The sequence below is a fragment of the Pristis pectinata genome, chromosome 3 (genome assembly GCF_009764475.1).
Source record: "Pristis pectinata isolate sPriPec2 chromosome 3, sPriPec2.1.pri, whole genome shotgun sequence".
NCBI lineage: Eukaryota > Metazoa > Chordata > Chondrichthyes > Rhinopristiformes > Pristidae > Pristis > Pristis pectinata.
The window spans coordinates 23,384,616-23,409,912 of record NC_067407.1 but is presented as its reverse complement, the minus strand read 5'-3'; the positions used below and the strand labels follow the sequence as shown (position 1 = coordinate 23,409,912).

Genomic DNA, 25,297 nt, shown 5'->3' with positions numbered 1-25,297 from the left:
CTTGAGAAAGTAGTGGTGAGCTATCATCTTGAACCTTTGCATCTCTTATGTGAAGGAACTCCCATTGTGTTGTGAGGTGGGGAATTTCATGATTATTTAGAGCCCAGAAACAATGAAGGAACTGTGATATATTTCCAAGTCAGGATGGCATGTGACTTGGAAGGGAACCTGTTGGGGAACAGTGATGAAGGTAGTCCCCTTGCATTGTCCTTTGACACTTTCTGGATACAAACTGCAGAGTGCCTGAGGCAGCAGATCTTCCCTGAGGTATCTTGGAACAAACCAGGAGCATGAAAGATTCAAGCTGTGGTAATGGAAAGAAATGTTTCTGTTCCAGATGTTAAATGCACGCAGCAGATGATACAATTCTATAGGAGCCAGCCTTTTGAGGAAGTGGTGAACACTAGTCTCTTCTGACATGGGCCTCAACGAGAGCTTGGATGAGGGTAATATGCTAGAAGACAGGCCAGATGCCATTGCTGTCCTGTCTATCTAACTCATGGAATTTCCACCTACTAGATAAAAAGATAAAAGAGGAAAGTATTGGGAATACAAAGAAATGCTTAAGATACCAGAATATCCAGCAAAAGCAAACAAGTAAGATGCAACAAAATGTAGTTTTAAACATAACTAAAACATCTTTTGTCTCAAACCATAAAGCCGCTTTTCAGAAAGCTGTTTAATCAGTCCCTAGAGTGTGAAGATGCCCATTTTATCTGAATGAGGTAAGAGATGTTGATGAAAATTAATTTTATCAAGGATGCTACTTAGTGGAGCTTTGCCTGAGGTTGAGACAGCCTCACTAAGACCTTCTGAAACTGAGCATGGGAAAAGTTGGGTTCTCCTTTACCAATCTTCCAGAGGTATCCCAACCCCTACACCCCTGCCAACACTATCATAATGTCTTTGATCTTACGGACAGGTGAACAGAGCGCCATCTCACAAGTGTTATGCTGCAGTTTTCTCAGAGTCAGCTTTTGGTGAATGTACCAGTTGCTGTAAGTTTACTCAATTTGCTTTTGAGGATGAATAAGGCCTAAACGTAAGCTTCATTTATGAACTTTGGCTCATATGTAAGTGGGCACAGATGCTATCTTTTCAAAGTCAGGTGTGTTTATGGATGCCTTGTGTTAAATGCATGAATTATGAATTTGAGCTCCAGCGGAGCAGAATCAGAAGAGAAGAATCAGAAAAATAAGTAAAGGTTAGATTGGTGCAGTTGAAAAGCACTGAAGGCTGATTATAATGGTTCACACATGTAGCTGAAAATTACAGCTTTCTGTAGGCAAGTCATTTCAAGCCATATTGAGGACCAGGCCTCTTCTGCATGCAGCTGGCAAACTCCATCTGCCAAATCAAAATCATTGACCTTGGGGTATTGAGATGTCAGTGGGTTAGGGGAGGGGGGTTGGGTGGAATTGTCTAGCTCCTAAGTGGAGCCATCTGGAGAGGTTGATACCTGGGTGGGCCTTGCATAAGTTAGTCGTGGGTTGAGGACAATAGTACCTGGCAATGCACCACTGTTTTCCTTGACTTACAAAGACAGCAGTTAAAATTCTTCTCAGTCTTTTTTCTTGAGTGGGCTTCATGCAAGATTGCAATTATGATCCTCTAGGCTTCCTAACTTGTATTTTACAAGTGCACTCTGAGCTTGAACCAGACAGGCACTCAAGCCACCTTTCTCAGGACGCAGATCGAGGTGGCATTCACTGGAATGCCAGTGTAAACAGGATAGTAAGTGACCTTAAATCATATTCCAGCAGGAACAACCTTGTTTATTCAGGGCAAAGTTTATAAATCCAGCAGCAGGGCAAAAAGATTGCCAACTTTGTATGTTAACTTTGGTTTTCTGCTTTAGATGGAAAGCTGGCATGAAGTCAATACATTAAGTTTTGTGTGCACTGTTGACTATTGCAAGCGCTCCAGCTTCACAATTGCTTTAACACTAGTGATGTGACATGCATTTTGAAAACACTTACATTTGTCATATATGTATTTAATGATTAGTGTCACCTTCCAGCACAAAGTCACAGAATGAGCATGACACCAGAGGGTTGCCTCTGCAGTACGATTCCTAGCCAGACATTGATGGCTAAAAATGCTGAACCAGCTTCTCAACTTATTGCCATTCCCTTGCCAGTGGCTCTCAGCAACTAACTGGAAAAGCCACTGCATGTATGTAGGTTCCCTTGGGTAGGATGGGACAGGCTGTTCCTGGCAGATAAACAAGACCATCTGAATTTGCTGCACGCAGAAGTAATGACAAGCTGATTCACAAACCCACATGCAATAAAGCTCTCAGGAAGCCTTTGCACATCCAATAGGGTGGCATGTAAGAGAAATGGAGTCAAAGTATGTTCCGCAGAGGGACATGAATTGAGTCTCCTCAGTGTGAGTCATGGTAGCAATCTCGCCCATGAGTCAGAAAGAGAAGGATTCAAGTCACACTCCAGGGTATCGAGCACAGAAATCTAAGATAAGGCTTCAGTGCAGGGCTAATGGGGTCCCACACTCTTAGAGGTACCACTTCTTGAATGAGATGTTAAACAAAGCCACATCTACCCTCTCAGGTAGTTACAAAAGGCAGTGGAGAAATTATGTTGAAGAAGAGCAGGCAAGTTATCTCTGGTATTCTGGCCAACATTGATTTCTCAATCAACATCACACAAACAGATTACCTGGTCATTATCACACTGCTGCAAGTGAGAACTTGATGTGCACAAATCAGCTGCCACTTTTTCCATATTACAAAAGTGACTGCATTTCAAAGTGCAGTAAAACAAACTTAGATTGTAAAGGTTTAAAGAAATACAAACCTTTCTTTCATAACATTTAATGCATAAAATAATTGCACTATGATTTTCAATAACAGCTTGACATATCATATTGCCTTATCGTCAAAAAATAATTTGAAAATTAATGGTCTTGGTATAAATAGTACTGTTGAGGAATGAAAAGAAACAACCAACAAATGCTGGAAGTACCAGCAAATGTATTAGAATCTTTAAAGAGGAGCAAAATGTTAGCACCTGGGTGTAGCCACTTATTAGAATTGAAAGATGGAGAGCATAGGAAATAATTACTAATGTGCCTTTTTAATGGCTATATTGTGCAGCATCTAGCACACCACCACCATTCTGCTAGCTCTCTCAGGGGCATACTTTAGAACACTCCTACAGAGATCTAAACAGCTCAAGCATTGTTTCAGCATATCAGATGTTTGCTCAATGATATTCTTGTTTCTATAATGTTTTCCATTGTATGTTTTTTAGCTGTGCAACATGGAGATTTCTTAGCAGTGCCATGAACCATGCTTTGAGAGATTAACCCTCATTTTTGAACAGCCAACCATTCAATTTGTCTTTTCTACTGGACCACTTGAGGTATTGATGATTCTTGTATGTTTCTGGTAGCAAAGATGCTGTCTAAATTGTTCATTTGAATAATTATTTGGTGGTGGTTGTCAACTATTCAGATTTTCATTAACCGGTGAGGAACTTAAGTGGTTTCACAGTTGTGGATTTAGTTATTGGTATCTTTACCCACAGAGGATAGAATTAGCTTGTCCTGCTGACACTACATGCAAGAACCAATTTTAACACCATGTTCCTTTACATTACAGGCACTCATTTCTTGGTTATAGACTTCAAAATGATTTTTGCCAAGCGTGTGCCTAGCTTGAAAATTAAATGCTAAGAAAATTCAGTTTACTGATACTTGTCATGGGGCAGGATGTTGTGCTTTGGTTGTACATTTGCAAGCCCAAAACCAGAAGATCGCACAATCCGCATATAGCTTCCTCAAAAATGTACTTAATGAGGAGAAGGTGGCTTTGTTTCTGGTGGCAAGCAGATTCACTCTGAAAATTCTGGTTTGTGTGGTTCCTTCTTGTCGACTGGGACATAGCTGTTTTTTCTCTGCAGCTTGTAGGACTCCTCCTCATCCATATGTTCAACAATATGAGACTTACTGAAGTGAATTGTTCAAGTCTGATCTGGTCTGTTTCGTCTCACATAATTCTCTAAACAGCATTAATTTTACAATTATGGATCCTTAATATGAAAGGAGCTGGCAACTAATTATGAAAGGAGCTGGCAACTAATTATAAAATAATCCATATATTCTCTTGTTGATGCTTTCAAGTTGCTAATTAGTAAAACTTTAGTGTCATTTAACCCCAAAATAATATTAATGGTCAGGAACCTGAAATATCATGTATCTCTCTCTCTCTCTCTCGTTGATCTCTGACTAGCTTATTTCAAGCATCTTCTGTTTTATTTCTGGTCTCCAGAATTTGCGGTATTTTGTTATTGAATTAATGCCTGTTCTGTGTGTTAAAGCAATGAAGCTAGTTTATTATGGTCTAAATTGCCACAAATAATTTTAGAAGTTCTTTTCTTTTCTCTTTAACATTCAGCAGAGACTTGCCCAATGTTATAGACCAACTTGCACCCAAACAAACCTAGGAAATCCAACTTTCCCCAGTAATACATCAAAGGTATTCCTCCTAGAGGTGCCACTTTGTGCATAGCGGTGCAAAATGGATACTTATTTCACATCCCTGAGTGGTCTTAAATGAAGGTTGTTTGAAAACTAAGTGTGTGGAAATCTTCACAGTGTCAGTGGTGTTTTGCCATAAATGTAGGACAGCCTTACAACAACACTGTGGGTATCAGTCTGTTAACTCTGTGGTTATCAGGCTGCCCATGATAAACAGTGTCATAGGACTGTTGCTTTTCTAAGTTCTGAAGGGCAACCAGTTCTTTGCACTGGGAGTGCCAGAAGAATTTAATTAAAGTTGCAACCAAGGAACTTGGCGCCGTCTCTCTCACCCATACAAGGCATGGTAGAAATTGTAGAGCTTTGATGGGAGCTGAAAAATGTAATAAAATTAAGCTGCAACAAACACAGCCTATCTGAGTCAGTTGAAAATCTCCTTTGTTAATACAGAAAGCAAAACGTTTTGGCTACTGGAAGATGGTTCTTTCACCCACCACATCTAAGGGTTTTCAGAGAGGTGAGATAGTGAAGTTGTGGAGTTTTGTTCTTCTGACCAATACACACTGCGCTCTCTGTAGTTCTTCTTGAGAGTCCACTAAAAATAATAGAGAAATCTAAGGCCACAGCTCAGTTTGCAGAGCACTTATTCTGTTTATGCCAAGTGAATGACTCAACAATGTGGGATATATTCTTTATTTTGTACATCATGTGAATATAAGTTGTACCGTTTAAAATAAACAACATTAATTATACCAGTTGTTCTGATTCTCTAACACTACTAGATAAGAAAAAGTTTAATGTCTCAACTCAAATGTCACCACATCTGATTTTAATTCACCAAAGATTCCTTGACAGCATCTTCCAAACAGCAACTTCTACGCCCTGGGCAAACAAGGGCAACAGGTGCTTTGGAACATTGCTGTCTCCAAGTTCCCTTGCAAGTCATACAAAATCCAGACTTGGAAGTATATTGCTGTGCCCTCACTTGGTTACACCTTGGAGCTCCTCACGTAAAACTTAAAAAACTGTCAACTTAGAGAGATGTGGTCCAGGATCACCACCTCAGCAAGAGTAAATGGGATGGACAATAAATGGGGGCCATCCCAAAACAACCTAGCCAAAAGTAAATGATCCACATTGGGGAAATTGAAGAAGGCTATGTGCAAAAGGCAACAGAACCTGACCATGATTGGAAAACGTTTGATCAAAGTATAAGCAGTGTAAGCCAGTGTAATTCAGCTCCATAAAAGTAAAGTATTTAGATTGAAGCCATTGAATCTGGACAGGTAGCTAAACAGACTCCCTATTGTAACAATTACACATAAGAAAGTAGCTATCATTTTAAGGTAATAAGCTATTATTTTCATTGAAATGTAACAGAAATGCTCGGAATACCCAGCAAGCAACATTTGTAGAGAAGGAGATACAAATAAGGTTTCTATCAATGACATTTCACTAGAACACATGCTTCCTGACCTGCTGAATATTTTCAGCATTTTTTGTGTTTATTTCAGATTTCCCACATCAACAATATTTTACCACTAATTTTCAAGCCTTTTTACAAACTGAGTTCACTGTTTAACTCACAGTGTGCCTACAATGAGCTCCATTCTGTGCAAGACCAAAATTGTACTGGGGACTTGTGCAAGGACCCTGAATCATATGTTTTATTTACAGACGCTGGTCTTAGGGAAGAGCATTGACCATTTAAACTGAGGCTTTAATCACTTTAGGTAGGCCTCAGGGATGGAATTGACACAAAGTTGGTTTCTAAATTTCTAATCCAGTGCTGCCCAATTCACATTGTAAATTGGGGTTGTAGACAGCTGAAGATTAAGTATTATAATTAGACAGTCTTCATACACTTCCATCGTATTGGATTTTCCAAATAATATCATTACTGTTTTGATAAACAGCCAGATGAACATTTTCTCCTCGTCCATTCATTTAGATTTTCCCTACAACAAAGTTGAAATAGAAACACATGATAACTGAAAGCCAATTTTCTTCTTCCTCTAAGCACAAAGTGCCCGTGTCTCTTACTCCTAATCTAATTGGCAATAAGATGAATTTATCATTCACAATGTTTTTTTTAAATGATCTCCAGCTACCTTAACAGATATATTTATGATGTTGCTGAATTTAATTTGGACTGTTCGTGCCTTGCTACATTTATTTTGAAATTATACAAGCTTCCTGGTTTCCTAATAATGGATGAAAGTGCTATTTAAAGATTTATCAATATTACCAATGTAAAGTCTCCATTTATCCTAAAAGGCATGAGGCAAAGCATTGGTTACAGTACAATGTTCCTCTTTATTGAGCAAGGAATGGTTTAGGGAGTGATATCTTTTTGCTTACGTAACTCCAGGTCTAAACCATACATTATGATCAGCATCTATACAGCATTCACAGTGGATAACTAACTAATTTTTCTGATTATTCAAAAAGTCAGATTTAAAGCACCACTTAGTTCTGTGTTTTAGTTGTACTGACTTTTTACTTATCCAGCAGAATACAGATTACAAAATATGAGCAAGAATTTAAAACCCATGTACAGAAGATCCTATTAATTCACTGAGATGGTAATATAACCCTCTGCTATCAGTAAATTCAGTGCACAAAATGTAATTCAAATTAATTCCATCTATTTATTTGTACCGTTTGTATTTTTATATTGCCTGCCTGGAAATTTTCTTGGTATTAGACAGGGGTACAGAAAATAACGCCGAAACTGAATTTGGAAAGGGTAAGGTGATCAAAGATCTGATGAATGAAGGTTGTGGAAGAGACATTTGAACCAGGAGAGAGATGCAGAATAGTAGGGGAGTTGCAGAGGAGAATTCTACAAAGCAGGTCCACAATGACTGAATGCACTGCCAGCATTGGTGTGTCACAGGGTTAGAGAAGGGAGCACTGGGGTCCTCTATGAAGAAGTCCGAGTTGGGATTTAGAATGGAAGTCGCACATGAGGGAATTTGTAAATGACACCAAAATGTTGAAGACAACAGGCTGAATTTTAATTCAGAAAATTGAGTAGGTTGGAGTGATGTCAGAGGTTATATTTCAAGAAATCTGTAAAAGGAACCAAACCCACCACAAACCTGTGATGGGAAGAGGGATAAGAGTCAAAGTGAACAATCTGCTTACAACAATTGGTTTGGACTTTTAAATATTATAACATGGTTGCTTGCCTTCATCTTAACCTTGAGTGTATATTTAATGTCCTAAACCAGAGTTTTCCAGGCTTGGCAGCTGCTTGAGAGGCTAAATCCATAGCAGCCTTTATGAAGAAAGAGCAACCCAAAAAGCTACTCAGAGCTTAGTAAATCCATGTGATCGGCCCTCTCTCCCACGGATCATTAACAGACCCTTTGTGCCACACATGACCAAAAGCAGGAACCTGCACTGTGGTCACTCCCCAACAACTGGGATTTCCCTGCCCATTACCAGACTCCACACCTGATTGTCACCAGGCACCCCTGACTATAACAGATCTCACCCCTGCATTCAGAAATGCTTCCTTGCAATAAGCTTCTTTATGGATTGCCTCCCCGATCAATCAGAACCCATTTCCTGCAGTTAGAGTCCTCGACTACCACTGGTCATGGCATTGTGATGATCAAGTAGAACAACTAAATTCCCTCTTACAGATTTCCTGAATTCACAACAGCATTCACAACCAAAATTTCCCTCCAGATTAAACTCCAGCCATATGTATATGTGGGCTTAAGATTAATGACATCAAGGATACTAAATAAGGTTGACTTAACATTGGATAGAATATAGACAGTGAAACTTTGAGTAAGCTGTAATTTGCTTTTGGGAAATTAGCAAGAAAATTTGAGTGTAGGTGACAGTTTTAATAAGGAGGAAGTAGCATAGTAATGAATAAGATATATTGGGTTTGAAAAAAAAATCAAAATACATTTTCAATCTTATAAGATAAGATATAAGATATCTTTATTAGTCACACGTACATCGAAACACACAGTGAAATACATCTCTTGCATAGAGTGTTCTGGCGGCAGCCTGCAAGCGTCGCCACATTTCCAGTCCCAACATAGCATGCCCACAGTTTCCTAACCCGTACGTCTTTGGAATGTGGGAGGAAACCGGAGCACCCAGAGGAAACCCACACAGACACAGGGAGAACGTACAAACTCCTTACAGACAGTGGCCGGAATTGAACCCTGGTCGCTGACGCTGTAATAGCATTACGCTAACTGCTACACCAAGTTTTGAGATTTTTATTTTAAAAGTTATTATATTTCAAAAGGACAAGGAATGACGCTAAGCTGTCAGTTTACTTCCACTATCAAGGAGACTGGCACAGAGTAGCTGTAGCAGTGATGTGACTTCCATAGCAAGCAACGTAACACTAGAAATGATGCCAGGAACGTCCCAAATGCTTTAAGTTGGGAAGAGGCTTCATCCCTCAATAGCTTTTGTACTTGATATCACATCCTGCTTATTGATTCTATTTATGCATCGTATTGATTTATTTTGATCTTTTAAACTCTTTTGTGTGATTTACATGGTAACTGTGTTACAATGGAAACTATTAGATCTTTACTTGACAAAATAGTAATCACTGTCGCAATCATTGCTTTCTTAACATGGATGTGATTGCATACCAACAAAACAAAGAATATTGGTGTAGTGTATGTACAAGCTGCTAAATGTAACTGCTACTTTAAGGTTGGTGAGTTGCTATTACCGTAAGAAAGCGTGTCATGTGGTTACCTGTCGTTACCATGTTTTGGCTTTCATTTAAGATCTGATTGCCAAGTTAACAGTTCTGTTTCCTTAATGCTGTGTCTAAGTGAGTTAAAGTGATAGTCAGCTACACTGGTATAGACGAACTCACAATACACTAAAATTAGTTATCAGTATCCAAGATAACCATCAAGGGAGCAAAGTGAGGAACCAAAGAGAACCTAGAACATTTTTCCAAACTCAGCAGCCATAAAGTTACAAAATACCCTCAGATGTAGATTATACATTATTACCTGGACCTCTGAGGGGGTTAGTGCTGTTGGCTACACCTAAACAGGCTGCAGAATAATGAGGTAAAGTGATCTTATCAGTTTGCTTATAAATAGGACTGACATGTTTCCTTTATCACTAGTCATGGTATAGTTAACTGTTGGATGGTGGTACAGTAGTAATGTTGCTGCATTAGTAATCCAGAACAATGGATTCAAATGTTATAAAGCCACGTTGAGGGTTTTATTTCTGTTTTCAAAATATCCAGAAAAAAGCACATTATTAGATAATAATCCAAATTTTATGCAAGATTCCTCCTGTTTTTACTCGATCTGGACTACTCATACTGTAGCCATACCAATATGGTTGATATTTAAGTGCTTTTTGAACTGGTCTAACTGACTCAAATGGGGCAAATAAAGTCACCTAGAAAGGACAATTAAGGCCATCCTTGCCAGCAAGAGCATGGAAGTGAAATGGAGAGTCAGGCATCAGATGCTTCTGAAGAAACGGGTCAACATTGGAAAATGCCGAGTAATAAAAGTTAGCTTGTAAATTGGATCAACAAGTTTAGGAAAGGGGATACAAGAGATAACTGGTTCTCACTCAAATAATGGTGGATGAGAGCTCCTTTCTTTGCTGTATTAATGCAGACAGGCTTGCATTAGTATTCATGGTAGCCCGTTCTAGAGATTCCAGAGATCTTTATACCCATTGAATAATTTTGACATGTGGTCACTTTTGTAATGTAGGGAAAACAGTCACCAAGTTGTGCACAGTAACTAATTTGTGCACAGAAAGTTCCCATAAAAAGTACTACAATAATGAACAAATAATTTTATAGAATCATAGAGTAATACAGCATGGAAACAGGCCCTTCAGCCCAACACGTCAATGCCAACCTTGGTGCCCACCAAGCTAGTCCCATTTGCCTGCATTTGGGCCATATCCCTTTAAACCCTTCCTACCCATAGGCTTATCCAAATCCAAATCCTTATGATGTTGGTTGGGGGAATAAGTATTACTTTGGACAAAAACGGTACCACCTCACACTGTTCTTCAAAAAGTCTCAGGGGGTACTTCATCTGGGAGGCAGACATGGTGTTAGTTTGACATTTCAGCTAAAATACAGCATCCCTAAAAGTGTGACATTCCTCAGCACTGCACTAGAGGGTCAATCTAGATTTTTGTATTTTAGTCTCTGGAGCACGACTTGATCATGGAACCTCCCCGACTCTGAGGCAAGATTGCTATCAATTGAACCTTCTCATTCTTTCACTATGAATGCTCTAAAGGAGAGCCATTGATCAGATTGGCACTTCAAAAAGTACTCAGGAGTCAAATAAGTATTTTGAATATGTTGAATATATATATATATAGGCCAATAAAGGATTAAAGGACTATTAATAGTGCATGTCCAGAAAAAGTTCATGTCTAAATAAATTCCTGTAAGTACTTTTTAAAGGTGCATGATGTGCAAATGAATCAATTGAATTGATTTTTCCCATCAAGAGTTTAAGATTAAGAGTTGAAATCAATAGAAAGACACACAAAGACTCTGTTTAGAATTAACACACACTCTGATCAAACAGTTGCCACATTAATGCAATCCAGCTTTTCCACAATGATCCTGCTACTTTTAAATGTTTACTACCCCTTTTTGGGCCCTCTTCATTTGAGATTTTATTAATGCAATCATTAATGTGCTGTGAAGCTGTATTTATAAGGGGTTTGTTTCAGCCCAAAAGTCTATTAATCTCTCAATGGAAATATTAAGTACAAAGTATTGTCTGAAGAAAACTTTCAATAAGAAAACTACTCTAAATTGAATTCCTCAACAAGAAGGAGTTCATCAGGAATTTTCTTTTATAGGAAGCCTGCTGGTGACATTCATTCTTTATCAGCCATCTAATCACATGGTAACCTCCTTAACACAAACCTCCTTCTTTAAAAGAGCCTTTGAGTCCAATATAAACCAGCCACTCATCAAAAATCAATGAAAAATTAAAACTTAAAACTGGCAAGAGAAAGAATGAATAAGAAATGGCATATGTCACTGGGGGCAGTAAAAGAAAGCAATAATAGTGGAATGAAAGTGAGACTTACCAAATATTGTCAGTTGAACTCTTTCTAAAAACTAGGGAGTCATACTTTTGGATACTAATATATGAATTTTTAATGTGTTTGGCTGAAATTCCACTTTCCGCTCATCTAACAGAGACACAAATCTATTTATTTTACAAGTGTTGGTCGTACTACTGCTTTAGTGCAGAGAACATTTTCAAGCAAATAAGTTACAATTTCAAATGACAGAACTGGATTTCATAATTTCAAGGTCAAAGAACCTTATTATAAATCAATGAAACTTTCCCTGACTGAAAAATAATATTAACTCTTTTCACAGATTTGCTGACATAACTCATAAATTACCAGTTGTTTTAATGTAAACTGCTGCCTGTGCCTTTTGTATTTAAATTTCTCAGTTTGGATCCAGAGAATTAATAAACAAAATTAAAAAGAAGGTGGAAAATATGTTTCTTTGAAAGTGTAAAGATTCACCTCTTAAAGCAAGCTTTCATCTAATGAATATCAAGATATTTGTTAATGATTGTTTCAATGTGGCTCCTTTTCCATTTACCCAATCAATGATTGCCTTTCTCTGCATACATTAGCAGTAAAATCTGACATCCGTAAAGGCATGAAACAAAGGAGAGTGGGTTGGCCATCCTTTGTGAACCAAGTCAAAATCAATGTTATCAACTCGGGTATACAGCGTGCAGTTGATCCACCTTTCCTCATTTGCAGCCCTCCCAGAGTACCGCTATAATTCTTTGAAGGAGGAGCTGCAGAAGGATGTATATACTGTGGACACTGCTGTTAGTCTATAAACTCACAATATTTACTTGCACAATATGACTTCCAAGTAAAGTAACTGAAAGCACATTGTGATAATTAATCCTTTTGCACAAATTCTATATGCTCCAGGAAGATGGAGGTGTGCTGAGGTCAGATCCATACAGATGGGTTCTGTATGATTTCCCAGTAAAACAGATGCTGGAAATCAGAAATGTGAAAGAGAACAGCTCTAGAACCAATGTTGAAGAACAAGTAGTAAATCACATGCACAATATCAATGGCCAGAATGCAGTTTCAAAGGTAAAGATGCACTTTGAGTTCAGATGAAAGCTATGAATCATGAGACTGTCATCTAGCCACGTCTTTAGATTACAGAATGCAAGTTTTCTGGAATAAAGTCTGGAGAAAGGATCAAGAAATCTAGGGGTTTTGTTTTATTGCGTCCATCAGACAGGACATCATTGGTTACATTCTAAAAAACCTCAGCACTAACCTTTCCACCTGTTCATACTCATGCCTCTGATCAGCTCCTCCTTCACTTCCAAGATGTAGCCACATGGACACCTCTTTCTGGCAGCTTTCTTATTAACATATGCAAGTGACTATATTTATATTTCCTAATGATAAAGAAGGAGGTCATTCTGCCCACTGAGTCTAAGCTGGCTCTCAGAGCAATCCTATTTCACCATCTATTTCCCTGTAACCTATTCTCTCACATCTTATGCCATACATGAGATCCTAGTACCACTTTCAGGCACCAGTGTTTTGGCCATTGTTTGCTCATTGGTGATATGTGCAGACTGGGCTAACCTGCAGACCCTAAAGGAACCACCATCGTATGTAGTGTGCATAAGCTGTACATTTATAGTCTTTTAATTATTACTGTAGTATACGGAGGAACATGAATGCCTCTTCTGGTTGCACAAACATCCTACTCTATAGTTGCCCCTTGCCTCCCTGCCTTGAGCCTCCAACATTTAGCTTAGCAGAATGGAGAAGCCACCAGATTTCTTGTGCTCTGTCCCATCAATAGAAAGTCAATTTGAGGACACTGGGAAGTTCTGTGCAATTGGGAAGCTCACTGCTTGCTCCGTCTCAGCCTTTGATGAAAATTATCTCTTTTGACTCTTCAACAATCCAAGGAGATGATATTTGTGGGCCTTATTGTTCATGATTTATGATTTAACATAGCATTCAGAAAGTAACCCCAGAGGAACAACTTTAGCTTTGGCAATTTTAGTCTGGAGAACACAGGCTTAAAATGGTAAAAGGCAGATTAGTGCCAAATATGTTCTTCAAGTTTGGAACTGGCTTGCAGTCTAAAGCACTGGAGATAAGAACAGATTGAACTACGGAAGGCTGCAATAAGGGGAGCAGTATGATTTCCCAGTAAAACAGATGCTGGAAATCAGAAATAGAAACAGAAAATACTAGAAATACACTCCAGATCAGGCAGCAGCTGTGGAGAAAGAAATAGCTGAGGTTTCAGGTAGGTGACCTTTCATTAGAACCTTTATGAAAAGTCATTGACTCCGTTTCTCTCTCCTCAAATGCTGCCTAACTTACTGAGTTTTTATTTAAGTATGATATTCTTGATGTATGAGATGAGATGAATCAACTGACCCAGCTTAGCTACATTTATTTTTGGTCCTTGGCAAGTAGGTGATATCTTGGTTCAAATTCATCTTCGGATTAAAGTAAAAGACAATTGGGCAGGGAGTTAAATAAACTGCTATTTTGCTAATACCTATTTTGAAAAATCCTACAACCGTTTTCTTCTGATGGTCTTGGATAGCTCTAGTGACCTTGAATTGTGATGCTATTACTTTATTGTTTACTGTTTAGTGGAGTATTAATTGTTGTGAATAGGTATTTGATAAAGTAGAATTGATAAAGTAGAAACAGTGTAAATAAAGGGGAAATCAAAACAAGTGGTTATAAGCATAAGGCAATCACCAGTTACCAATAAATGCAATGGGGAATTCAATGGAAACATTTTTTATATTCTTAAGCATTTGATTCCGCTCCTTCTAAAATTGTTTTGCTGTGATGTGAGTTATGAAATTTCTGAATATTTTCTTCCAAAAAGTGCATAATCACTTTTAACAGATTTCACCACATTTTGTGACCTGAATCCAGGAAAACAGCTAAAACCTTAGAATCAGAAGGCCCACTAATCTTGCATGTCCCTACCCATTTCTTCCACTTCTCATTGATGCCACTGCTTAGCACTTGATTCAACAAAAGCCTGTGCATCATTCTGATGATGTGCTACTTAACTGTTCACTTTTGCTTTTTTTGGATTTGACCTCCATGCATTAGTACAAGACTGTGTCTTATTTACTCTTAAAATAGATAAAGCAATAGGAAGTTATCCATTATATTCCATGCGTAATTCAATTACTTTTCTTGCTAAAACCATGATTTTATTTATCCTTATGAGAACCTATGTATGCAAAAAAATTTTGACATCTATGATATAGCTTTATTTTAATGAATTTGTATTTTCAAGAGCTAACAGTGGTGCAATAATACCTGTTGGTAAGAACAAGATCCTAGTGTAGGAGGGCAGTCCCTCAGACCATAAATTACATTCCATATTTACATAATCAAATAGATTACATGTAAGGATGACTCTTCAGTCCAGTGCTCCCAAATGTTTGACACATGCAATGCACTTTACAGATTCTTTACCCATTTGAAATGATATACAAGTGACGATTATGCAGGAAGAATGTCTCATGGATATATGAACTAGGATAAGGCATCTATAAGCTGGAATCTACCAGGCAGGGGTAAATTTTCAGCTGTTCAGTAAATGTTGTTATCACCTACAAGTACATAGCATCTGTCATGAGCCACTTTGGAGTGGTTGATGTATTTAAAAAAGGGCATTTCTTCTTGCATTCTATAGGAACACAGTAACTATTTTAATTGTACTTGTTGCCAACGGTCATATCTCTCTCATTGGTTCTTTTTTTGAATATAGTGGGTTTGAATATTTTTCAATTACAAAAAGTAAAGCAAATTTTAGTGATTTTCCAGTCAAAAGCTTCGTTGATCTGAAGCCAGAACAGTTAGTGAGACACAAATAGAGGAGACTCCATGTATCCTTGAGATATTTCAAGTTACAGCATTTCTAATTGCTATTTTCAAACATTTTGCACAAATTTTCCCTCCATGTATTATAACCATCATTTATCTGGTCTATACTCTTTGTGCAAAAGGTCGGCACTAAAATTAAAGTGAGACATGTGGGACTGTCAGTGTCAGACAAGATAAAATAACCTTTTGGTTTCAATTTTCTTTCACAAATGTATGGATTCTGTTACCTAAAGGCCATTAAAGCATTGATTTATTTTTCTCAACAAGTATAGAGATATAGAAATGTAGAGAATAGAAGCAGGAGTAGGCCATTCGGCCCTTCAGATCTGTCCCAATATGATCATGGCTGATCATCCACTTCAGTATCATAGGCCTTCTCCCCATGTTCCTTGATCCCTTTAGCATTTATCTCTTTCTTGTGCATGTTTAATGTTCTGGTCTCCCCTGCCTTCTGTGGGTAGAGAATTCCACAGGTTTACTATGCTCTAGGTGAAGAAATTTCTCCTGACCTTGGCTCTAAGTGGCTCTAATCTCTGGTTCTGGACTCCCCAGGAATTGGGAGCATCCACCCTGCATCTAGCCATCCATTCCACCAGCCACAATGGGATCCCACCACTAGCTACATCCTCCCCACCTCTTTCCACCTTCCGCAGGGACCACTCTCTCCGTGACTCCCTGGTTTGCTCATCCCACCCCACCCACCCTCTCCTTGACCCCTAGCACTTTTTCCTGCAACTGTAGGAATTGCAACACTTGTTCCTACGCCTCCTCCCTCACCACCATCCAGGGACCTAAACAACCCTTCCAGGGTGAGGCAAAGATTCATGTGCACCTCTTCCAACCTCGTCTATTGCATTCGGTGCTCACGATGTGGCCTCCCCTACATCGGAGAGACATAGTGCAGACTAGGCTACTGTTTTGCAGACCACCTTTTCTCTCTCCCCAAAATGGCCATCCCGAGCCCCTGGTTGGATGCCATTTCAACTCTCCTTCCCAGTCCCATGCCAACCTGTCTGTCCATGGCCTTTTCCACCGCCAGGATGAGTACCAACACAAACTAGAAGAAGAACAACTCGTACTCCAATGGGGTAGTCTACAACCCAATGGAAAGAACATTGAATTTTCCAATTTCAGGTAACCATTATCTCCCCTCTCTCTCTCCTTCCAATCTACCTGTGGTCCTCCCATTTTTTATTCCTTTCCCATACATACCCTCCAGCCCCACTCATCACTTAATTTTGTCCCCCTCCCCCTCCTGGTTCCATCCATCTACTATCTACACACTTCACCCACCGGATCTCCTCGCTCATCTGGTTCCATCTGCCTTTCATCTCTCCCTTAATTGTTTCAGATTATTACCTTCCTTATTTATCAGACTCCAGCACCTGTAGCCTTTGTGTTCCCACTTATCACCCTCCAGGCTCTGTTTCCAACTTCGTCCTCCTTTTTCCAAGCCACTTGACTCCATCTGCCCCTTTTTTCCCTTGTTTGCTTCCATCAATCATCTACCTGACTGTGTCTCTCTCCCTCTCTTACCTGACTGTGTCTCTCTCCCTCTCTTACCTGACTCCTTCTGCCCATTATCCCTCACCCCTACTTGCTCCACTTATAACCTACCGGCCCCTGTCCCATCCCTCTCCCCTTTATACCATTATCTTCCCTCTCCACTCTCAGTTCTGATGCAGGGTCTTGACCTGAAATGTCAACCATTCCGATCCGCTCAATAATGCTGCTCAACCCTCTGAGTTCCTCCTGCGGTTTATCTTTTGTTCCCAATTCCAGCATCTGCAGTCTCTTGTGTCTCCTAGTTATCTAGTCTGTCTGGTCCTGTATCTGACAAGTTCCCTAACAATACCATCATGATACATTTTTCCTGCTTGTGGAGACTTTGGATACATTCCATGTTCATAAATTCTCCAAGACCACTGACATGCAGAGCAGTTACAAAAGCAGGTTTGAAGGTAGAAATTTAGCAGCTCAAAATGTATATATGAAGAAAAATGATAGGAAATGGTAATGTAAATACAGAATGTTACTGCATTGGAATTAAAAGTGACAGAACAATTAGGATAACAAGGAAACAACTTGCTAGTATGATAATTACTCAAACTGCAATATTGAGAATCAATGAAAAGACAGCTCTGAATGATTCTTTGAAGACATTGCAGCTTTTATAGTCGGTATAACACTAGTCGTGCTGTTTAAAGGTGGGTGGCACTCGTATCTGGGAGTCTGCGTGGCTGGCTTAAGGCCTGGATGCTTTGTATCAAATTGCATCAAATTCAGCCTGGTATCCATTACAATATTCAAGTTATACAGAAAAAATATTTGTTGAACATAATACAAGGATTACCATTCAAATATAAAAAAAGGATTTTACAACTGTCAGATTCACAAGTACTGACAAATGGAACTCGTAAACAATATAAACTTCTGCAATTTTAATTTTAAAACATGTTTTATTGACATTTTTATTGATGATTGTCTGCAGTTTAGTTTAAATCACATGCAGTTCCTTCAAAAAGAGTGTCAACATTTAATAGTCCTTACAGCTTCCTTATATTTCTTTATGATTGTCAATTACAACGATTTTGTAAGATTATCATTTTAGAGTTCTGTTTCTTACAGCATTGTATTTGCTGTATAAGTGCTGAATTGTTGAGTTTCCTAAATATGGCTGTTCTTTTCACCTATACAAACACTAATGAAACAGCATCTTACCTTAACGTCAAAGTTTGTAAGTTGTATGTGTTAGCGATGTAGTTTAGGGAGGTGGGACGCAAGGGACTGCTGAAAAGGTTTTCTGGTCAGAATCCAGGGGACTGTAATGTGGGGTTTCTGGTCAGAGTGCTGGAAACAGCCAAACAAATGACCATTCAAATGAGGCACAGTTGCTAAATGCTGGTGGGCCTCCAACTCACATTCCTGCATGAGATTGCCACCCACTCCCACCAGCTTCCCGCCACCAGTTAAACATGCCAAAAAGGAGAGCTTAAGCTGAAAGTCATAAAGTTTGCTACATGCTTACTTACGGGATTAATGCAACATAATATTCTGAAATGAACTATATATCAAATGAAAGATGTATTTCTTCACAACTTAAACCGAAGATTTATCCTTATATTGCTGCGAGTATTAATCATAACTCATCAAAGGAATGGCGATTTATTGTTGTTCTTGAAAGGAATGTTGAAACGAAGTCTCTTCTGCTGTCAGCTCTCTGAGAACAAGCCCTGGTGTGAATCCCCCTTTGGCTTTCAGTTGTAGCATCACCTTGACTTTGAAACCAGGTAAAGGCTCTTGCCTTTCCCCTAATAAAACTAGGTGATGTCTCAACTTTTCATCCATTCAACAATGAGTTGTCAGCTTTTATTATGTCTTTTTTTTTAACATAAATTGGATATTGGAATATTTTTAAAAAGTTGAAATGTTTAATAGGTCAAAGATTTCCAGTGATGTAAAATAAGTTGCCATTTCACCATCATTCACTTTAGACTATCACCCAAAGTTGGAATTAACTCCATTTGTGGGTAGAAGTGAGTACAGATCACATGTGGGTAATAGGACAGAATATTTGCGGAACATAGTAAGTGGGTGCAGATTGAGTGCGGGAATTAGTGAGTACAGATCACCACTGGATGTGCGACCTGCAGAGGACAGTGTACATTAACCTGGATATTTTAATAACTTCCAGATTTGAACTACACACAGTACATATGGCAAAGAGATACAAAAATGTTCCACAAAACTAAATGTGCATATGGGAGGCTTCAGCCAGGTGTAGGAACAAGTAGAGGCCAGATAATAATTTCTCGGATCAGATTTACAAGGGCTGACATTAATATCCATGGCAGCACTGACGTGGAGTAAAATTCCATTTCCTGTCACCATTTTGGGAACAATTAGATTCTACAATAAAACAAAGCATAATGTGAAGTGCGTAGATTCAGGACTGATTATTTTTGTGACTACAGTCTCCCTAATGATTGCATGGCCTCTGGAAGTTTGACCACACGGAAATTTAAATACCATAAGCTTGCTGTAGATGGAAGACGGACGCTGGAAGTGTCACAGTCCTGTAGTGTTTTATCTAAATTTTGCCTCCCTTGATTTCTCCTCCACAGGAGCCATTTTACAGCCCCATGGGATATGGGTGTCTGCTTCCTTTACTAGGACAATTACAGCTGCATTTTCCTTTTGCTGTGATGTTTTCTCTCAGTTAAGGCCAATTATGCACATTCAGAATCCACCAACCACTGATCCGTACAGGCTCATTCAAACTGAGCATATAGTTAATTGGTTCTATCAACTAGTAAATAAATGAGTACTAACACACGGTTGAATCATTGCTTTTCTTTCACAGCAGATTTATTTATGCAATGGGTTTCATCTACCTTACACCCCTTCTATTCTTGTTGCACTCCCTTGGCAGTTTGAAGGTCAGCAAGGAAGCCCGTTCCTGTGACTGTGTAAATGGGTCTACTGGATAGCTGCTGGGAGGAGCTTGAGGGCGCTAAAGTTTCACCATCTCGTGTGGACCAGGCTGAATTTGAAATGGACGTTACGGAGAATCATGGTGGGGAAACTGCTTATTCTAACACCCAGTGGCACAGTGCATTCACGCACAAGTGCCATATTTCACCAGACTGTAGGTTAGACTCTTCACCCAGATCAACAAAGGGTCCAGTAAGGATCCAGATAAAATCACTAAAACAAGATGGAGCACACGCTCACAGCACTCATGCTAATCAGGCAAGGGAAGGAAATGGAAAAAATTTCTGGGATTAGCTCTGTCACATGCTGCAGTAGCATTTCTTCACCAAAGGCAAACAATGTGCGAAGGTTTTGCAGTGAAACAAAATACTATCAGCCAAGATGTACTCTCTGGATTTCTCTGTTCTACTGCAGAACACTTCACTTGAGAGATTTGCAAAACAAAAGCTTTCAGGTTTTCATGCAGATATTTTTTAAAATACTCAATGGCCATCTCAGATGCTTAAGTGTGATTCATATGTTTACTTGAGAATGGCAAATGAGTGTATTGGGTTGATTGTCAAGAAAAAACAACATAAGAGAGCAATTCTTTGATGAGGTAGAGGTTTGGAACTTCAGGAGTTTGGAGTCCTTTTGAGTTATATTTTTACACCCATAAAATGGGAAAGAAAAAATTCTCCAGAAAATGAAAGTATGCTTGAATTTGCAAAGTCTATCAGAAAATTTTGCAGAAGCAGCAGGATAGGTTTCTTATAAATTCCCAATATTGAGGAATAAAATATTGCACAAAAGCAGAATAAAATACTTACAACAAATGAATTTGTTTCAATGAAGGATTGGGCCCTTCACCTGAGCAGGTATCAACAATGAGTTTCTGAAGAGAGAATACTATACACTAGCCCTTAGTCTAAAAGAAGTTCACATAAAGCTATCTTTTCAAATACACCATTTAATGGGTACTCCATACCGTCTTTTTGTGGCCGCGATATACGTCCTTTTGTTTTTTTATATAGGACAGGGAAACTCAGACTCCATTCTAAATCTCCCTTTATTTATAAAACCGTAAGTGAATGTGACAGCCAATACAGACATTACATTTTCAGTAAGTGCTTCCACCCAAATAGACCCTTCCATAGTACCTTTCCCTCTAATGATACCACTAAGCTTTGCTCACGACTAACTCTGTGTATTTGGAATACCACAAGGATGCCATTTCATTGCTTCTATAGAAGAATGAGTGAACAGCTTAATTAACATCTGGGTCTGTACCTCTCAGGAGGTCAGTGGAGCGAACATAGCTCTTCTCTCACATAAACCTGTCAGTCCAAATATATACAAGTCTGCAAAAAGCAAAGACTCGTGACAAGCATATTTAAAAAATCCAGATAACAGTTTCTTCCTGACTGCGCACAGGAGTGGAGTCCCTCTGCTCCTGATCCAAGCACAGCAGATTATACGGAATTTATTTTAGCAGAAGGCTTCAAATTTGCATCTATTTTCAGTGAAAAATATATGCAAGTTTGAGATTTAATTTAGGAACTGGTCACAAGTCAGCATCAATTATTTTCCATCAACATTTAACAGTAATATGCAAAATGGAGCTGGTGGAGTGGGAAGATCGGCAATGATGGAAGAGGGTGATGGAGTAAGGAAAAATAAATCGGAGCTGAAATATGTTATGGTAATTGACGTGTGAATTTATATCTTTGAATCTTTACATCCTGAGCATGAATCATGAAAAAATGTGCTGGGTATAATGAAACTTCATTTAGAATTATGGAAAGAGGGCTACAGGCTTTGGCAAACAGGAAGTTCTTTGAAGGGGAAAATACAGAGTCTACATTTAGCACCAAGTACACGTGAAATAGGAACTATTTTATTATTTTGTGTATTTTTTCCTTGAAGACTAATTCTAAGGCAGGATTCTTTTTTGCCTCATGCTTAATAATACAAACACTACTTCCCACATACTGTCTGTCCTCCTGTTTCTCTCTCTCTCTTTTTCTCTCTCTCCTCTTCTCTTTTTCTTCATAGGTTAGGACTGAATAAAACAGATGTAATTAAGTTACAGCGAAAACCTCGTTATAACATCCTGTTACCTTGGTCCATGTTGAAACTCCATTACAACTAGGAGGGCATCAAACCTACCCCTTCTCTGGGAACACACTGCTTTTTGCCATTCTCGTAAATTTATAACAATGAGATTAGACTGTAAATTACAGCAAAAGGGGCAAAATCATAACCCCATGCAAAGCAAATTTGAGTAATTCAGTCAGAAAGTTTATAAAAGTGAAAAGATGGATTGTGCCCAATTTCCAGCATTGATAATAACTTCTTCAGGAAAACAAAATTGGCGGGTGTAAGAAGTCATCCTTTTATCATTGCTCCGCAGTAGACTCATGTTAATTCAGTACCCTACATGCGAATGGCAATATCTCAAAACATTTCACAGAGGTCAAAAGAACTTGGTTGAATACCATCAATAGACACAGGTAAATACAATTTGCAAGGGGTTAAACCAAGCAGGGGAGTTTTGATCTATTTACCAAGTGCCAGAATGACGAACAGTGTCAGGCGTATACAGTAGTCCCAACCAAAACTTTGTCCAATTTCAACCAGTCTTACCGAAATTTAGCTTTAAATGCACAAAATTATCCAGACCAAAGACACTAATTTATGTCAGTGTACTTGTTTTTAATAAGGATAAAAACTTCTAATGAACATACTTTGATTTTTGTTCAATAGTCAAAAGCAACATTTAGCGGGTAAGAGATTCATAACTTGAGACACTGACTGTGTACTAAGTGCATCTGTATAACTAGGTCAAGGCATGGAAAGTGTTAACAAAAACATTAAGAAAGGCAAAACTTTGTTTCAGGTAAAATATATATTCAGACAAGTTTCCCTTCGAAAAGCTCTGACGTTCACTTCAGCCATATTTGAAGAGACAAAGGTAGTTTCTTTACATATATTAAAGCCACCATCAGACACGTACACGTCTCATTTGTCTCAAATGTACTGCTGCCTTCACAACCCTGATCTCTGACATGCAAGAATGGACCATTCAATAAATATACTGTGATAAGGAATCTTTGATCAATTGATCTGTCAGAAATAAATTACTGAAAACAAAATGCAGCAGCAAGCACAATTTTATTTGTACAGACACACACGTCCTTTTAACGTGAGTCAAAGGCAAAATTATAGCTAGCAGTAGTCTCCTTTTTAACAAACATTCCTCAGAGATAACATGCAGATAGTCATAGTAAACCTGACCTTGCACTTATGTGTCTCAAAACAGGGTAGATTAGACTACAAGGATTTACATGTAGGAAGAGTTTGTAAGAGTTTTGAATTGTTACTCACAATCAAGCTGGTCTTCCCCTCCAGACGACTCGTGCTCAACAGGAACATATTTCGACATCATTACTTCATAGCTACAACATCCCATCTGGTGGTCAACTGCTTTCAACTTCTGAAAGGAAAAAAAATGACTTTGTTTTAAAAAGGGCAGCCTCCCAAAACTCCTCCCTCCTCCCCTTTTAGGGCAGGGACATGGTTAGTGGCTGGAAAGAATAAACCTTCTCAGATCATTCATGGTTTTTTTTAGAAAGTAAGTCAGAACTCCACCCTGACGTGGATTAATCAGGGGATAAGAAATGAGAGGGAAGGTGGAAGCAGAGAATTGATTGCTAACAATAAATAGTTTCTCTGAGACAGAATCACAACAGAGTCTGCAAACTCCCACCTTGCTCTTGAACTGGGTTACTGATCTGTGAAGTACACCAGGCTTTGTAACTTTCACCTGCTGTGTGCATGTGTGGAGACTTCTTATCGATGATAATGGTTATGAGTCAGCGGGAGGGACCCCACCCAGCGTGGGCGGCCAGGGCTGTCATTCATGCTCAAAACTGCCAGCACTAAACAGACAAATGTCGATCTTTTAATGACCTGTGTAGACATGGATTTTGTTTTTATTCCTCAAATTTTTATTCTTTTAACTTGAAGATTCAAAACACTTTATTTCGAGAAGTTCAGTGTGCTGTAAAATTTAATTCAACGTTAGTTTCACTTTGGCACTTCAAATGGACGGGGAAACCTCATGGTTATTTACATCAATAAATGAATATAGAGCAGCGCATTACAATTTATAATAAAAATAGAAAATGCTCGAAACAGTCAGCAAGTCAGGCAGCGTTAGTGGAAAGAGAAATAGAGATTGCATTTCAGATTGAGAACACTCAGGTGCTGCCTGACCTGATGAGATTTTTCAGCACTTTCTGTTTTTATTTCAGATTTCCAACATCCGGAGTTTTTTTTGATTTACAACGTGGCTTTCGTCTTTGGTGATGTACTTCAGGCAATGATAGTCCTCGCTCCCTCATCTTTATCTGCCTCCCTCCAGCAAAAAATCCCTGCAACATGTCTTGCTTCCCGTCACTTCACTTTCATCGCCCATTTTCATGACTTTTTTTGTCTCAGTCTATTTATACACTATCAATTACTTATTTTAGAAAAATATTCTTGTTTCCCTTTTAAAATAAAGACTGTGATCATGACACAGTTAACCTAACATCTACAATGAGGATAATTTTAAAGACAATAAAATGGAACAAAATTAATTGGAAAAGTTACCACACAATAGACTTGAAAACGGATGTTATAGTCCATGAAATTAAGTGGACAGTAGAAGCCCGGATAAAAAAAAGACTAAGGGGCAGAAAGCAGAAGATGTGGGTGAACAGATTGAAAGGAAGCGATGGGAATGTTTTTTAAACTGCTAAGAGCAGATAAATGCTGTTATTTACTTGGGCCTTTGTGTGTTCAGAGAAAGTATGAACAAAGATAAAGCAAGCAATTAAAAGGTACTTGGACAGGTAAATGGATAGGAAAGTTTTAGGGGGATGTGGGCCAAATGCAGGCAGATGGGACGAGCTTAGATGTCAGCATGGATCAGTTGGGCTAAAGGGCCTGTTTCTGTGCTGTATGACTATGATTCTATAATGGGCGGGCAGGGGGGGAAGGATAAATGTTACGTTGATCTTTATTGGAAGGGGGTTGGGACGTACAAGATCTTCTGATGAAATTGTACAGAACTTTAGTGAGGCTACATATGTGATCCTGTACCAAAGAAAGGATACACTTACCTTAGAATTATTGCAATGGAGATTCACTAGATCAACACCAGGGGGTGGGGAATTATTCTATAAAGAGAGACCGAGGAAGTTTCGGCTACTCTCATCGGAGTTTCAAAGAAGGAGAGGTTACCTCGTTGAAACAACCCAGATGCTGGGAAGGAAGCGTAGAATTTGAATCTTTAGGCAGCAGAATCTGGAACCCGAGGGGTACATAA

At 38.8% G+C, this 25,297-nt stretch overlaps 1 long non-coding RNA gene across 1 annotated transcript in view; it reads right to left on the bottom strand.

Moving 5' to 3' along the window:
• The window catches only part of LOC127568249 (uncharacterized), a 51,093-nt gene extending 27,627 nt beyond the window's left edge, over positions 1-23,466 (bottom strand). Inside the window, exon 1 of the long non-coding RNA XR_007955982.1 lies at positions 23,311-23,466. This is a non-coding gene — a long non-coding RNA (uncharacterized LOC127568249). The remainder of the gene's footprint in view (positions 1-23,310) is intronic.
• Between the last annotated feature and the right edge of the window lie 1,831 nt (positions 23,467-25,297).